The sequence below is a fragment of the Sminthopsis crassicaudata genome, chromosome 2 (genome assembly GCF_048593235.1).
Source record: "Sminthopsis crassicaudata isolate SCR6 chromosome 2, ASM4859323v1, whole genome shotgun sequence".
NCBI lineage: Eukaryota > Metazoa > Chordata > Mammalia > Dasyuromorphia > Dasyuridae > Sminthopsis > Sminthopsis crassicaudata.
In genome coordinates, this window is record NC_133618.1 from 418738302 (window position 1) to 418751467 (window position 13166).

Here is a 13166-nt window from a genome sequence, read left to right on the forward strand (position 1 = left end):
ACTGGAAAATGAATGGATGCCCATCAATTGGAAAATGGTTGGGTATATTATGGCATATGAATGTTATGGAATATTATTGTTCTGTAAGAAATGACCAATTATGGTATATGAATGTTATGGAATATTATTGTTCTGTAAGAAATGACCAACAGGATGAATACAGAGAGGCTTAGAGAGACTTACATCAACTGATGCTGAGTGAAATGAGCAGAACTAGGAGATCATTATGCACTACTACAATGATACTGTATGAGGATGTATTCTGATGGAAGTGGATATCTTCATCAAAAGGAAGAGCTAATCCAATTCTAATTGATCAATGATGGACAGAATCATCTACACCCAGAAAAGCAACTCTGGGAAATGAGTGTAAACTGTTAGCATTTTTTGTTTTTCTCCCCAGATTATTTTTACCTTCTGAATCCAATTTTTCCTTTGCAACAACAACAACAACAAAATTCGGTTCTGCACATATATATTGTACCTGGGATATACTATAAGATACTTAATATGTATGGGAATGCCTGCTATCTAGGGAAGGGGGTGGAGGGAAGGAGGGGAGAAATTCAGAACAGAAGGGAGTACAAGGGATAATGTTGTAAAAAATTACCTATGCATATGTACTATCAAAAAAAGCTATAATTATACAATTAGTAAAAAATTAAAAAATAAAAAAAATAAATTCCTTTTCCCCAAAATTTTATTTATTTATTTAATTTCTCTGCTACCCCCCATTCACCTAAACACTTTATTTATTCATTCATCCATTCATTTATCTATGTTTCTATCTATGAACCTATGTATCTATCTATTTATTCATTCTGAGCATTGATTTATTTATATTTTTATTTATTTATTTTAAACCTTATTTCAATTTTCCTATTATATGTGAATCTTCTTGAGGATAAGGACTGTGATATTTATATGCATAATGTCTCACACTTTGTAGTTGTCAAATAAATGTTGCTGATATTACATATTTATGATACTCTGTAGAATTTTCATAATTTGCCTTTATGGTTGTAGTTATTTTTAGGTCTCAAAGAATTGGATAAAAAGTTGTCAACCATATTCTTACTAGTTGTAAAATATATGGTATTTTAAAAGTCTTCATGAAGTTTAAGATATTAATGCTTAAAATATTAATAATTGTTACATTATTAAAGCTTAAAATTACATTGAAACTTTTGGAATATCCTGCATAAAACTGATTTGGTCTGCAGTTAGAACAATCCTTAGTGTAGAATGGCCAATACTAAGGATATATTTTTTTTAAGTCTTAAATTTACCATGACTGGAGAATCTTCTCTACCACTCCAAGCACTGTGATTTCCACAGATCCTCTAAGGCTTTAATTGCAGATCCTGCCTACTATCTTCCTCTAGACTTACAGCTCCTGCATTGTCACTGAGCTGGTACATCCGATAAAAATCTAAAAAGGAAGATGGAGGGAGGAAAAATGTCATGTGCACCAAGTTGAATATCAAAGAGAGCAGCTACAGTCTTTGAATATAGGAAGAATTGTAGTTGAGAAATTCAATAGTTCATAGGAGACTATCCAAGAAAATAAACAACAGTAAAAGCCATCAATCCTTTTGTCTTTTTCAGATACATAAAATATGCTCAATAAATGAGATTAATGGAAGATCCTAATTCAAGGAGACAAATTTAACTTCATAAGATATCATTGAGTTTTGATGGGATAAGGACTAATAACCAGAATTTTGCTCTAGAAAGTTATATATTATTTAAAAGAAACAAGATAGGCAAAGGGGAAAGAGAATCAGCCTCATATGCTAAGAATATGTCCTTCTGGGGCAGCTAGATGGCACAGTAGATAGAACACTGGCTCTGGAGTCAGCCGAACTGAGTTCAATTCCAACTTTAGATACTTAAACATTTACTAGTTGTGTGACCTTGGATAAATAACTTAACTCCAATTTTCTCTCCAAAAAATTAATCAGAACACACAAACACAAAAGAATATATACTTCTGCAAAGAAATCCAGGATTCAGAGGAGAGAAGGGAAAAGTACAGTAAATGCTGAAAAACTTATGCAAGGATGTTATTGGTTTATGATTTTTTTGTTCTGCCACAGCTAAGTAACTATTATAAATACTCCAGAGGTCAATCTGCCTCTTGGAACAAAGGACAAAGGGGCTCAAAGAGTATGTCTAAACTCTCCAGGTTTTAGGGATGATGTACTAAAGGTTACACAAAATGAAGCTTCAATGGGGACAAAAGGAACCTGATTTAATAGAGTCAAGGAGATCTGACATGATATAATGTTAAAGGTAGATAAGTATTACAAAGAAGAGAAATAGGAGGAAAAATATACTTTTACACTTAAAACTTATTAACAGATTTGAGACTCTTAACTGAGGAAGAGGGATCTAGATACTCTGAGGAAAAATTATTCTCTAAAGAACATCTCCTGGAGAGATTATCTTCTAAAAAACATGATAGATTTAAACCATAGAAGATATTAGAGAAGAGCTCATGCATCAAGGGTAAAAGAAAGAAAATAGAAGTAGCAATTAATGGTTCCCTGCTCAGGATATGCAGACATATCTTTTTGTTGATTTGGTAACAACAGCAGAGATGTCTGTTGTCTTCCTGGATCATATATCTAATAAATATCAAAGAGTTCCCAAGGCTTTTTTTTAATGGATGAAAGATAACCAATTCCAGAGGCTAACATACACACAAATGATTCTATCAAAAAGAAGCAAAAATTGAACATATAAAATCTCATTTAATTTCACTACAGCCATCTGAATTGGGCATTATTTTTATCCCTATGTTACAGATAATGAAATTGAATTGCCCAGGGTCATACAGCTTCTGGGACAATATTCCAACTCATTTCTTCCTGATTTGAAGTCCAGAATTCCATCCACTCTACCATCAATAAACATATTCTAATGGGAAAAAATGCAATATCAAAATATATACAACATAATTTTGAAGTAAAAAAATACAGTTATTTGAAAAGTATTTAAATAAAGGTCATTTGGGAGAGAAGTCATTAGCAGTTTGATAGAGGGAGATCAGAGAAGGCCCCATGCAGAAAAATACTTCTTGAGTTAAATTTTAGTTAAAGATAGGAACTCTGTGGATAACATTGGAGAGAAATGAGTACCAAGCTTATGGAAAGCCAGTGCAAAGGTATATAGACAGGAAATGAACTATCATGTGAGAGAGGAGTGATTTATCTGGATTGCAAATGATGGGAAGAAGAGAATATTCAGTGAAGGAGACTATTCATTGTCACCACAGCATACTACAAACCACCTTAGTAAAAAGAGGATTAATAGATGAGGAGTTGGGGGAAAAGATAGCAAGCATGGCCCAGAGGATTATATAAATAGTGATAGAGCATTTTCATCCTCTTGGAGCTCTCTTCCTGACAAAACCAGAGCACTTAATAATTTCTTGATTTGTATTAGTGATAATTTCATTTTTTAAATGATGGAAGAAATGCAAAGGGGATATTCTGTTCTGAATTTGATTCTCACTAACAGAGAGTACCTGGTTGCTAGATCAAAAGTGATGGCAACCTTGGAAAGCAGAGTGGAGAGGAAATTACTACTTCTTTCTAGAGATTATACTAGAGGAAATTCAATCATACTCTGATCCAGTCATTATCTGACAGGTGAGAAATCTGGTCCCTCCAACTGTTAGTGCTGTCACTTCCAAAATTCATTGTATTTAACTATCTTCTATAAAATTTTTATTTGTAAGTTTTGTATTTATTTTATTTCTGCATTTGCATATTTGTGCATATGTGTGGGATTGCTTTTTCTTCTCCCCCCTTAGATATCTAAATGCACATTTAGATAACTAAGTGCACAAAGAAATTGGTGCATTCTTTATACTTGAATCCTGGCATCTAGGATGTTGCCTAGAACATAGTAGGTATTTAATAAATTATTGTTAGTTGATTGGTTGATCAAAACAAATGTAAAATAATTCAGAGGAAAGATAGGTTGGATTGCTTGAACTAAAATTCTACCAGGGAAATCATTCTAAGATGGGTAAGAAATCCTCAAGAATATGATTGTGAAGAGACAATGAGAGGAAAAATAGAAGTTGTTGAGAGACTGATGTGGAACAAATCAAATCATGTCAATAAGCCTATCTTTTTTTTTTTTTCAGTTGGTCACTAAGTATTTATTAAACATCTATTATCAGGCATGGTGCTAAATATTAAAAATACAAAGAGGGGGGAAAGATACTCCTTTCTCTCAAGGAATTCCTTTTTTTATTAATTTTATAATTATTTTTTGACAGTATATATGCATGAGTATTTTTTTAACATTATCCCTTGTATTCATTTTTCCAAATTTTCCCCTCCCTCCCTCTACTCCCTCCTCTAAATGACAGGCAATCTCATACATTTTACATGTGTTACAGTATTGCTGTTAAGAATTGGATTCCGAAGGTATAAGTAACCTGGATAGATAGACAATAGTGCTAATATTTTACATTCAATCCCCAGTGTTCCTTCTCTGGGTGTAGTTGTTTCTATCCATCATTGATCAACTGGAAGTGAGTTGGATCTTTTTTATGTTGAAGATATCCACTTCCATCAGAATATATCTTCATACAGTATTGTTGTTGAAGTGTGTAGTGATCTTCAATAAGTCTATCTTAAGGACTTATCATATCCAAGCACAATTTTTTATAATCATTGGGGATTTATAAAAGAAAGAAAAAAATCAGTTCCTGATTTTAAGAAACTCACAGTCTAATGGCAATCTTCAATGTAGCATAGTTGATAGAGCACTGGGACTGGAGTGTGGAACATCTGAGTTCAAATTTGACCTAAGGAATCAATTATATGATTTTGAACAAGTCATTAAATCTCTGTGTGCCTCAGTTTCCTTTAGTATAATATGGGACTAATAATAAATCTGACAGAATTAAAAGGATCAAGGGTGATAATATTTGTAAAAATCATAGCACAATTGTTTATATATTACAGATAATATATAAATACCTATTTTGTATGAGTAAACAAGAAACACATTGGATAAATTGAGGGTAGTCACAGAGAAAAAGCACTCTTATTAACGAGAAGTTCAAAAAATCTTCTTATAGAAGATAAGAGAAACAAAATTTTAAAGAAGTCAGAGAAAATAGGAAGCAGCAATAAGGAGAAAGAGAATTTCAGGCAAGGTAATCAGCCAGTGAAAATGCCTAGTGTAGGGAAATAAGGTATCTTTTCAAGGAAAAACCAAGAGACCGATATCAATGGACCACAAATTATTTAGTAGTAAGGCATAAGAAGCCTGGAAAGGCAGGAAGGATCTAATTTCAGAAGGGTTATAGAAGGCAAATGAAAGATTTTATATTTGATCTTAGAAGCAATAGGGACTGACTAGAGTTAATTGAATAAAAGAACATAGTCAGGCTTGCATTTTAAAAGTCAATTTAACAACTGAAAGTAACAGGTGGACTACACTGGGGAAAGACATTGAAGGAGAGAGACTAACCAACAGGCTATTGCAATACTCTTGACATGAAGCTATAAAAACCTATACCAGAGTTGTGGTAGTGTCAAAGGAATATATAAGATATGGAAGGGAGAAAAAATGAAGAATTGCATATGACACTTCTATTGAGTGCCTGGGTTACTAAGAGGTTGATAGATCATACCTTTAACAATAATAGGGAAGTTTTAAAAAGGGGTAAGTTTAAGGAAAAGATGAGGAGTTCACTTTTTAATATGTTGAGTGTAAGATGTATATGTGACATTTAGTTCAAGAAGTTCAACAATAAGTTGAAAAGATAAGACTAGAGCTCTGGAGAGAGTTCTGGAGATGGATAATAGATCTAAGAATCATCTGAAAAAAAAAAGATAGATGATTGGATCTATGAGAGTTGGGGAGATCATCAAGCTAAATAATTTAGAAGGAAAGGATTAGATATTCTAGGAGAGAGCTAAACTTTAGTGACTTCCAGTCAGTGGATATGACCTTGATAAAGATGCAGCAAAGTACACTTACAAGTAGTCAGACAGGTAAAAAGAAAACCTAAAAAAAGAGTGATTGACAATGTCAGAAGCTACAGAGAGTGGTCCAGAAAAATGAGGATTAAGAAAAAGCAATTAGATCTAGCAATTAAGATATCATTAGTAACTTTAGAGGAAGAAATTTCATTTGAACGATGAGGTCAAAATCCAGAATTTAGAGAGATAGAAGAAAGGCAGGAAGGATCTAAGTCATGAAGGGTCATAGAAGCCAAATGAAAGATTTTATATTTGATCTTGGAAGCAATAGGGACTGAGTAAAGTTAATTGAATAGGAGAAGAACATAGTCAGGCTTGAATTTTAAAGAAGGTCAATTAAATAACTGAGAATAACAAGTAGACTGGGGAGAGACATTAAGGGAGAGTGACTAACTAATAGGCTATTGCACTACTCTTGACACTAAGGTATAAGAACCTATACCAAGGTGATTGTAGTGTCAAAGAAATGAGTGAAAGAGCCCTATTGTAGAGAGTCTTCTCAAGAAGTTTGGACACAAAGGAGAGATGAGATTATAGCTAAAGGGCCCATATGGATCTAAGATGCATTTTCTGAAACTTGTAGAATATAAGGCTGCAGCCAGTGACTAAGGAGAGATTGGAAATGAATGAATGGTGAGGATGGAGATGGCAATTTGCTGGAGAAGATAGGACAAAATGAAACCAAATGAACTTGGCAAAAAGAAAAAGCATCATTTTGTGAGATATTAATGAAGAAACTGATAGTGATAAGTGGCATCTGAGTGATATAAGATAGAGTGGGAAAAATAATCTCTTGGCAATGATCAGTTTTATTCAGTAAAATGTGGGGCAAGGTAGGGAGATGGGAAGTCATGGAAGACTTTAGGAAGTATGGAAAGCCACTATAATGAATATTATCATGAATTAATTGAGGAGGGAGCAAAGGATAGGATTAAATTCTGGTGAAGATCCTATGGAGCTGATATAACATAGATGTATAATGGACCTGGTCATCAAAGTTTCATGATTTTTTTTAACTTCCTTACCAAAGAAAGTGGATAATGGTAAAGATCCAAGGCTCAGGATTGGCACAGAAAGCTAGGTGATACAAGAAGGCAAAACATTTAAAAGAGGAGACTGTTGAGGTTAAACTAATTCACCAGAAGTAAAGAAAGATGTGGGGTATTACAGCCAATGTGAGGATAATGAACCGGGAAAGAACTTAGGGGTAAAGGGATTAGTGATCACAGTGAGGATGAAGAATGAGGTTTCAGTTTGCAAGGCAGATGGAAGGCAAAATGACAACAGATTTTTATTAGATAAGGGAATTTCAGAATTTATGAGTATGGAAGAGGGACCCTTATAAGTGATGGCAAGATTCAAGGATCTAATCAACTTTATGTTTATGGTTTATCTTTAGCCACAGGGAGATGGAGGAATAGATCTTTGAGAATAAGTAAATCTTTGTAATTGGGAAGTTAAATTGTTTGAGGGAATATGATTATATATGTTGAATTTTCCTTTAGTATGAAATCAGTTGTGGAAAAAAATTTACTATGAGCCAAGCAGTGAGATCCTTGAACTAGGAAGGAAAATGTCTTGCTGATCAATAGGCAACAGCTTCCAGGATCTTAATTGAACAATATAGTTTCAGTGAACCTTAAAGGAATATCATTGAGTGATAAAGGTAAAGGGAGCTTGGAAATGGTAGTGTAAAGTAAAAAGTATTCCAACTCTCCCACAATGACACATTGAGAATAAGAGATTCACAGAGAACTAACCAAATCTGGGCAGGTTCAGAGGATAGAAACAAGGGAAAGCAAGAATAAATTAAAGAATATAGCATGGTCTCCTAAAAGAATATCAGGAATAATAAAGGTCTGAATAAACTCAGAATAAAGGTGAACTCTAAGGACAATTTTTTTTGTGTCATTTTGGGAGAGCAAATGGAAAGAAAGTCAAAGATCAAAAAAAGGATAGAACCGATACATGGGATAGATAGGATGATGATCATTGACCTTAAAGAAAAGACAGCAATGATTAATTTTTACTTTGCTTGTTTTCTCTGTCAAGAATAATGACCTTTAGTCTAGAGGTGACAGAACAAAAAAAATGTGAATAAAAGTAAGGAGATAGTAAGAAAAAGCCTAGCTAAAGTTGATTAATTCAAGACACATAGACCTCATGATCTGTATTTTTGAGTATTGAAAAAACTGTTGGATTTGAGTTAAGCAACTTTCAGTGATATTTGAAAGACTATAGAGAATAGGTGAATTATCAAAGCATTTGGGAATATCAAATGATGTTCTAGTTGTCAAGAATCAAGGGCAGGGGAGGAGGCATGTCAGAGAATTGTATAGTGAGCTTGGTTTTGATTCCTAGGGAAATTCTTGAATAGATCATTAAATGGTTAGTGAACATCTAAAAAAGAAAATGGTGATTACTGAGATTCTGAAGCACAGCCTCATCAAGAACAAGTCATGCCAGACCAATCTTACCTCCTTTATTAACAGCATTCCTAAACTTTTTAAATTGGTTGAATGACCTGATTCAAAGAATAATCACATTATGATTCAATATCAACTTTTCAAAAGGCCTCCAGTGGATAATCCCAGGGATCTATCTGTTAAGCAATTAGCCAACAACTAAGTATTAAGTGTTTTCTATGTGCTAGCTATTTGCAATGCACTAAGGAGTTGAGTAAAAGGAGAAATGATATAAAACAAATAAAAGCAATCCCTCCCCTCAAGGAGTTCACATTCTAAAGGGATCCAACTATAAAAATAATTGGGTGCCTATAAATATGTACAGGATAGATGAAAGGTGTAGACTGAAACTCCAAAAAGGTATGCTTAAATCAGACAACCGAGCACTTAAGGCTGTGTACTTTACAGAAAGGGAATAAGAAAACTATCTAATTCTCATGTCTTTTGGCATATTTGCCAAATGCCATATTCTCATTACAAATGGGGCAGAGGGGAGAACAACAGAGAAAATTCTATCCTGGAAATAATTCTCACCTAAAAGGAGTAGCAGGAATGTAAAAGTGGAATTTTTGGGAGAAAGTCATCAGTCCCTCTTAGCATCTGTGATAGAACAGAATAGTCTGGGATGTACTTCAGGTTTTGGGTGAATGAATTTGAAAGTGCTTTTAGAAGAAGAATGAATATGATCCCCTAGATCAAAATTCTACAAGAGGAGCCAATATAAAGGATATGGAAAAATCTCAAGAATAAAATTCTAAAGATAAAGATTTCAAAAATCTGAGGAGAAAAAAAGCCATATATAGAGAGGAGTTTAGGTACAGAAAACTCATCAGCAAATATATTTTTCAAAGGATATGTTGAAAAGATGAAAACAAAAGATTGATCTGGTTCATAATCATGATATCAGGAGTTATAGAACTCACAAAGTGTTGACATCATTAAGGAAATCTTAGATTTTTTTTTTTTAAGTTACTTTTTGAAACTATAGAAAAATGTCACAGGAAAGAAGGGATAGGACTGTTGCTTAATTTAATAGGGAGAACGACACCATGGACAATGTAGGAAGAGGAGAAAAGTAATGTTGTTCAATTCTTACATTTGATATTGTTTTCTTTGCCTAAGGACAATGACTTTTGGACTAAAAAGAGTAAAGCATTTGTGGCTAATAGGTAATCAATATCTAACATATTTTGGATAAAAGTAAGAAAAACACCTACCTGATCTTGATATATTTGAGTTATGTAGCCCAGATGACCATTTACATCTTGGATACTGAAAGATCTGATAGATATGATAACTTATCAATAAAAAGATTTTTTTTAAATTCTGGCAAAGAGGAGGGGAATCAGAGGACTAGAAAAGATCAAACCTTGTTCTAGTTTTTAAAAAAGAAGATAATTTGGTCTTAAAATTAGGACCAGTGAGTCCTAATTTTCATGCTGAGAGATTTCTAAAACATATTGATAAAAGATTTTTAGTAAACATCAAGATTATGCCGCAATGATCACAAAGAGATGGCATGATCTTCATCAAGAACAAGCCATGACAAACTACCTTTACTTCATTTTTGGATATAGTTACTAAGCTGGTTGAATATGGGGGTGAAGGAGGCAATGCCATGGGCATAATTTAGCTATATTTTTAAGGCTTTTCATTAAATCTCTACCGGAAAAAAAGCAATGGATTCAGAACTGATTGACTGGCCAGATTCAAATATGGAAAAAGGCAAAGGTGTCATATCTAACATATGTTCAAATATATGAGGGAAAGTTGATACAGTACAATATTCAGAATCAAAAAGTCCTTGACTGGTTAAAACAATGGGCTTAATTGAATGAGATGAAATTTAATAGAACAATATAAAATGTTACACTTGGTTTTAGAAAAATTGATTTAAGTACATATTGGGAGAGAACTGCTTAGATTGCAGTTTATATTTAATTGTTCTTAAGTTGTTTCAGTCATGTCCAACTCTCCTTGGACTCCTTTTGGGGTTTTCTTGGCAAGGGTATTATAGAGGGCTGGAACTCTGAAAAGTATATTTGAATCTAAAGACAGCACAGTACTTAAGGCTAATTACCTGTTCAATGTGAGATAATGGTTCTATATGATATTGTAATGTGATGGCTCTCCTTAAGATTGGTGCTTATTGAATGTGTTATGATGAGGTAATCAGAGGCAAGGATTGGAGGGCTGAGGGACAGGATCAGACTCTCTGGACCATAGTGCTGAGGAGAGAGGACTTTAGGCTCTACACTCCAGATTCCAGGATTCATCTTTAATGAGCCGAATAGCAGCTTGCCTGCCTCCTTCACTTCTCCTCCTAAAGACCAAGGACTTTGACTGATCCTGAGGCCCATCAGAGAGAGACATTATAGGTATAATGGTGGTTTCCCATTTCTTTCTCTAGATCATATTACACATGAGGAATGGAGGCAGTCAAAGTTTAAATGACTTGCTCAGGGTTATACAGCTAACATGTGCTTAAGGCTTCATTTGAACTCATGAAGATATCTGCCTGATTACAAGCCCAGTGCTCTATCCACTGTGCCATCTATCTGCCATTGGAAACCTGAGGGAATTCTAGTGGACTATCAAATTAATAAAAGGGAATACCATAATATGACAACCCAGAATATCAATGTGATATTAAACAAGGAACATCTTCCAAGAATGAGAAGGTAAAGCACATTCTTTACTTTGCCTGTTGAGATGACTTCTTAGTAGGATACTATTTTACGTCCTCTTTGACATATTTTAAGAAGGACATTAATAAGGTCCTAAACAGAATAATCAATCAAAAACAATCAAAGATTTATTTTAGATCATTGTGCAAAGTGCTAGGGGACTCTGAGAAAGACTAAAGCATTGTCCTTGTCCTCAGAGAGCACACATTTTCTTTTATTTTTCCTCCTAAAATATTTTTTATTGAAGCTTTTTATTTTCAAAACATATGCAAAGGTAATTTTTCAACACTGACCCTTGCAAAACCATGTGTTCCAATTTTTCCTCCCTTCTCCCCACCCCTTTCCCTAGATGGCAAATTATCCAATATATGTTAAACATGGTAAAATATATGTAAATCCAATATAGGCATACATATTTATACAATCTCCTTGCTGCACAGGGAAAACCAGAACAAAAAGGAAAAAAATGAGAAAAAAATAAAATTCAAGAAAATAACAACAAAAGAAGTAAAAATTCTATGTTGTTATCCACACTTAGTTCCCTCAGGCTTCTCTCTAGGATCTCATCATCACAAGATCTTTGGAACTGGGCTGAATCATCTCATTGTTGAGAAGAGCCACGTGCATCAGAATTGATCGTCATAAAATCTTGCTGCTGCCATTTCACTTAGCATCAGTTCATGTAAGTCTCTCCAGCCCTTTCAAAAACATCTTCCTGATCATTTCTTATAGAACAATAATATTCCATAACATTCATATGCCATAATTTACTAAGCCATTCTCCAACTGATGTGCATCCACTTAGTTTTCAGTTTCTAGCCACTACAAAAAGGGCTGCCACAAACATTTTTACACGTGTGGGTCCTTTTCCTTCCTTTAAGATCTCTTTGCGATATAAGTCCAATAGAAACAATGCACAGTTTGAGTACCCTTTGAGCATAGTTCCAAATTGGAGAGTATACATTTTCAAGGAGAGACAATATGCAAACTATGATATAAAAGGATTTTTTAAATGTCATCAACAGGAAAAGATAATGATAAATGTTAGAGGGGGAAGAGAAAATTTGGATGCTAATTCATTGTTGGTGGAATTGTGAACTGATATAACCATTTTGGAGAGTAATTTGGAACTATGTGCAAAAGGCTATAAAACTATGTGTACCCTTTGATCCAGCAGTATGTCTACAGGTTCTGTATTTCAAGGAGATCATAAAAGAACAGAAATGTCCCACATGTGAGAAAATTTTTGTAGCAGCTCTTTCTGTACTGACAAGGAACTGGAAATTGAGCATATGTCCATCAAAGGGGAATGGCTGAATAAGATATTGCATATGAATGTAATATATTATTATTATTGCTGTATTAGAAATGATGATCAGACTGATTTCAGAAAAGCTAGGAAAGGCTTACATGAACTTATGCTAAATGAACACATCCAAGAAAATATTGTACACAGGACCATGAGATTATGAGATGGACAACTGTGATGGACTTGGCTGTTTTCAACAATGAAGTGATTCAAGGCAATTCCAATAGACTTGTGATAGAAAGTAATATCTGCATCCAGACAGAGGAACATGGAGACTAATGTGGATCAAAAAATAATAATTTTCATCCTTTCATTATTGTTTGTTTAGTTGTTTTGTTTTTCTTTCTTGTGTTTTTCTCCTTTTAATCTGACTTTTGTTGTGCAGAATGATTAATACAGCAATATGTTTAGAAGAATTGCACATTTTAACCCGTATTGAATTATTTGTTTTCTTGGGGAGAGGGAAGAGGAGGAGGGAAGAAGAATTTCTTTCTTTCTTTTTTTTTTCTTTGCAAAAGTGAATATTAAAAACTATCTTTGCATGTATTTGTGAAAAATAGAATGTTGTATTTTAAAAGAAGTCATCTTATAAAAAGTCATTAGCAATGAAATTTTAAAAGGGGGGTTGTGGGAACAAAATAGCATTCATATAGAAGGTGAAATTTGAGCTAAATCACAAGGCAAATCACAG